This window comes from Fukomys damarensis, unplaced genomic scaffold (genome assembly GCF_012274545.1).
Source record: "Fukomys damarensis isolate Sample0158 unplaced genomic scaffold, DMR_v1.0_HiC HiC_scaffold_7, whole genome shotgun sequence".
Classification (NCBI taxonomy): domain Eukaryota; kingdom Metazoa; phylum Chordata; class Mammalia; order Rodentia; family Bathyergidae; genus Fukomys; species Fukomys damarensis.
In genome coordinates this window covers 15,090,616-15,095,772 of record NW_022900919.1, presented here as the reverse complement: position 1 = coordinate 15,095,772, position 5,157 = coordinate 15,090,616, and the positions used below count along the sequence as shown (strand labels likewise).

General features: G+C 39.0%; 1 long non-coding RNA gene across 2 annotated transcripts in view; it reads left to right on the top strand.

The window, feature by feature from the left end:
- Positions 1–4,039: 4,039 nt before the first annotated feature.
- Positions 4,040–5,157, top strand: part of LOC104860032 — a 74,200-nt gene continuing 73,082 nt past the window's right edge. For both annotated transcript variants that reach the window (XR_779552.1, XR_779553.1), the window contains exon 1: positions 4,040–4,210. This is a non-coding gene — a long non-coding RNA (uncharacterized LOC104860032). The remainder of the gene's footprint in view (positions 4,211–5,157) is intronic.

Genomic DNA, 5,157 nt, shown 5'->3' with positions numbered 1-5,157 from the left:
CAATCAACAGAAATTATTCCAACTGAAATGACAAGAGAAAAATGGTAAGAACAAACAAAAGAAAAAAAAATCAACATGTTGTGAGACAATACTAAACTTTCCAATATACACATGTTTGGAATACTAGAAGGAAAAGAAAAAGAATGGAGGAAAAGAAATATTTGAAGAAGTAATGTCTTACAATTGTCCAAAGTAAGGTGACAGACAGCAAATTATAGACCCAGGAATCTTAGAGAATTCCAAACAGGATAATACAAAAACAATATGGAATAAAACATTAAAAATAAAAAGCCTATAGGCATACACAAACTGCTGAAAATCAAAGACACAAGGAAAATATTGATTACAGCTGGAGGAAAAAAATGAATTAACTATATAAGAATAAGGATAAGATTTACAGCAGACCTCTCATTAGAAACCATGCCAGCCAGAGGTACTGGTGTGATATTTTTAAATCTATTGAAAGAAAACAACCATCGAACTGCAATTCTACATTCAGAATAAAAATCCTTCAGATGTGAAGAAATAAACACTCTTGCAAAAACAAAAAATGGGAGATTCAGCAGCATCAGATCTACTCTATTAGAAATGTAAAAGGAAGTTCGACTAGTAGAAAGAATTTGACAACTCTTGGTAATGCACAAATGATACGATTATAGGAAAATATAATGCTTCATTATATTTTAATTTCTGTAACATGCAACTCTAAAGCAATAATTATAACAATAACATATATGATAATGTAATTATTTATAGCATATTAAAATAGAAATACGGTCCAACCGATGGAAGGGAGAAACAGATACGGTGTTATAAGATTGCATACTACCCACGAAGCAGTGCTATATCATATAAAGGTGCACTTAGGTTATTTTAAATTGTATATTGTAAGCATTAGGGCAACCACTAAAATTGCATCAAAAACAAAACAATGACACCCTTTAAAGAAAGCGAAGGAAGAAGAAGACGTATACAAATCAACTGATTATATCTGTGTCTGTTTCTGAGCTGTTTATTTATTTGAAGCACTGGGGATTGGACCCCAGGCCTCACCACTGGGCAGGTGCCCTGACCCTGAACTACCCACCTGTCTTGGGACTTTCTATTCTGTTTCATTCACTGACGCACCTCTTCTTTTGCCACCATCTTCTTTAAAAAATGTATTTCTCTTATTACCTTGACGTTGGGTAGTGTGAATACTCTCATTTTCTTCTTCTCTTTCAGAATAATTTTATTTTTGTAGTAGTTTTTTACTTTCTGTATAAGCTGTAGAATTGGTTTGTTTATTCTATACAAGAATGTTGACTACAACTTTGAGATTGCACTGGGGGGAGTGGATATCTTTGCCATAATGAATCTTGCAGCCCATGAATACATTATACTTTTATTGTCATTTAGATCTTCCATGATTTAGTAAATCAGTGTTTTGTGTTTTTAGTATATCATCCCTGAGCTTATTTTGTTGGATTTAATTCTAAGCATTTTGAGTACAGGAGTGTTATGAATATTGTCTTTTAAATTTCAAAATCCAGTTGTTGATTGTGGCTATCTAGAAAACCAGTTGAGTTTTGTAATTTCACAACCTTATTAATAGTAGGGACATCTTGATAGATTTCTTTGGGAATTCAAATATGTCTTTTATGAGCAGAGATAGTTTTATTTGTTCTTTTCTAATTTGTTTTCAATTTCTTATTGCACAACTTCAAAACACATGTCAAGGTCACACTTTCTGGGCTGATAAGAGCTGTTTTTCCACTTTTTCTGATCCTGATAGAGAACCTAGAACTCTTCTCTCCTATGCCTGGATGTAAGTATATGAACTTATATCTTTGAATCGAGTGCTAGGTGGCCTATTCAGATTCTCAAATATTCTTACAATAGACTTCCAACCTAGACTCCCAAGCTTACACTACAACACGGATCCTGAAATTCACATTCCGCTTGGGTTAAAATGCCTATGAAAAGAAAAATAGCATTTATATTCACATACTACCCTCTATCGTCAATATTTACTTGCTTGTTCAAACAACTTTTCTCCGCAGCTAAATCAATTTTAAATTAATTGATTTAAAAGTGCATCCTCTCTCCCGAGCTGTCTAGAAACAACTGTCCTCAGTTAGGCTTGTCTGTGAGCTTGAATGTCAACTCCACTTCTCCTCCTACATGTCCCTCCTACATGTCCCTTCCAGTTCACCTGAGTAAGGTGAACGTCCGCTTACAGAGAGCTGTTGTCATTCTTGGGCTGTTGATAGGAGCCTACTTCTTAAGTTTTGAGAATGCCCTGTCTTGTTGGGAGACAGAGTCTCCCTTCACTGTAACTGTCCACAGGACAGACACTCATGTTTCCAGGCCCTGGCAGGCAGTGAGGCTTTGAACTAGGTCCAGGCTTGATTAATCAAACGCATCTACTCGGACTTTGAATAGGGACCTAGTTGAGGGGGCATGGGGCTGGGGCCATGGTGAATCCATCATGGCCAGCGTCCAGCCCACAGGGTCGGTGGAGGCAACAGGGCGAGCTGGGCTGCCCAGACCGCAGTGACAGCGATGGTGGCTCACAGCATGGGCCCTGACTGCTGCCCAGCCGCCCTTGTCTTCATCTAGTTTCCCAAGGCTGCATCTCTTCCTTCCTGGCAGCTTGTGATCAACATCTTTGAAGCAGAGAAAAGGCACTGCCTTAGGCAGGAGGGCAGTTGGAATTCCTCTTATGCTGAGCACACAGCTCCCAGCCAAGTCTAGGCCATGCCAAGCGGAAGGCTATTTTTTTTCCTCTTCATCTCTACCACACTTCCTTCCTATCCAGCGGGCCTGCAGTCTGGAGACCAGATCTGTGGGAAAAACTCCCACTACAGGGCTGCATTTTCGTTTTTTGATTCCTTTCCGATGATGTAAGGAGTTTGTGTTTGCAATATCGCCAATGAAGGTACCGAGGAATTTTGGTGAAAGGGAAGTAATTTAAGCGCTGTTGTCGTTGTTATCCTTGGGTTGATGTCACTATGATACGTCTTTCTTCCTGCGTTTTACAGGAAAGCTGCTTTGCAAGTGGTCTCTGGATAAAAGACTCTGCCTGTATTCCTCCAGCAAGTTGAACCATATCACTTGAAGTCTGTGGCAATATAAAACTTTTCCACAAGCCTACTGCTTTTCCCCATCCAAATAAACAGAATATATGACATTTCCAACCGAGGCAGCAGGACAAGACATCCCATTTCATGCTTCAGCAATCTGACTAAGGAAACAAATAGAGATTTTCCTTCCAAATGCCTTTAGGTTATAAGGCAAGTTGATTAAGGCTGCCCTTTAAGCCCCACCAGAGAAATAAATAGATGATGGAATGTGCCTCCCCTTAAAGAGAAAGAGGTGATGCCTAACACTGACTCTCCTAATCAGTTTGACATAAAGCATATTCCTTACAGATGTGGCACTCAACCCATCCCATGTGCAGATGAAAGCCATATGGATTTCAGTTTCCTGTTAGCCAAGAATAAATTAAATCATGTTCTTCTCTCCTCTTTACTACTCCGTTGTGGATTCAATTTCCATGTGGACATGTCAGATATGTTTTTTTCAAAGAGCTAATAAATTGCTTTTTTCCTTTTATCATAGTGATATGATTCTTACCTTTTCTTCTCTTTCTTTTTTTTTTTATCACAACCAGTGAAATCATATAGTGGACCAAAAAAAAAAAGAAAGATAAAAGAGGGAAACAAGTCATGGCTTGTGACATTTGTGTGACCTGTGAGGTATCACAGAAAATCTGATCAGAAAACCTTATGGTCTATGGTGGAAGAATGCTCCTGGAAATCCCCTAAAGGTAGTAACTTGTTTTTTTAAAAAGCGCCACATTTCCCCAGATTTTTAGTAGGATATCATATTAGTTAAGATCTAACTATTTTTACAAATTGAAATCCAGTGGCTCAGTGGCTTAGCAGAAAAAAGAAATTTTTCAGTTAAAGTTCATCCAGGAATGCAGAGTGGATGCGGGCTGGGGTGGACTCTGCACCATACAGTCGGGAATCCAGACTAATCGGGCTCTGCCACCTCCATTTTTGTCATCTGCAGTCCCTTTGGTGCTGGCTTCCAGCTCGGGCTGGGGAGGGGAGAGAAGCGGATTACAGGTCAGCCATATGCCAGGCCTGGAAGCGGGATGTACATCTCTGTTGCATTTTCTTCATCAGCGGTGGTTCGGAGAGATGGAAATGTCTCATAGCAGGTGAGCCCTGGAGGAAAAGGCTAGTTAGTCTCCGATTTCTTTGGAGGAACTGAAATTCCATTTGGGAATTTGGGACCCAGATAGTCCTTATTTAATTAGAATATTCAGACATGTTTTATCTTTCATGAATATGTTTTAGTTAGTTTAATTTTGTAGTGATATTTTAATGATATAATTCACAGTCATTTTAACTTGTTATGATAAATTGCCAATCCTTTTCCACTAGACTGTGCCATTTTTGTGCTACTAATGTAGATGAATCTTTCAATCAGATGTGCTATGTCCTGAAGTAAGTCATTCTTTTTTTCTTCCTGGAGGATGAGTTTATGGATGTATTTCCTAAGCCCTTGCACACCTGAGAATATTTTTCTGTTGTCTTGACAACTTGACCATGTCAGAGTCGGAAAGCAGGGTTGACAGCTGATTATCCTACGTGGGCAATTCTCAGCATACATTTATCCCATCTTTCTCAGGCTAACAAGGATAAAGAAATTTCCACGCTCCCTTTTCTGAGTATCCGCTAGTATAGTTTCTCCTTTCAGAACAATACCTGAGGAAGAAAGCAAAATTTACCAGGAAAGAATGCTCACTGAAGACAAGCCTGATCTCTAGACATTTTTAGACATTACTGAAGTCTGGTGATTTATTATAACCTCAAAACCATGACACCGTTTATTAGTTAATTATTGTTCAATATTCTAAGAGTTAAACAGTTGCCAGTACATGTGTGAGAACTTCTGATTAAAAGACTTTTAGCTGCTAAAAATAGTCATATGTCAGGGTGTGGCGGTGCACTCCTGTAATCCCAGCACTCGGGAGGTCGAGGCAGGAGGTTCGCTGTGAGTTCGAGACCAGCCTGTGCTGCATAGTGAGTTCCAGGTCAGTCTCAAGTACATAGTGAGACCCTGTCTCAAAAACTAAAACAAACAAACAAACAAACAAACAAA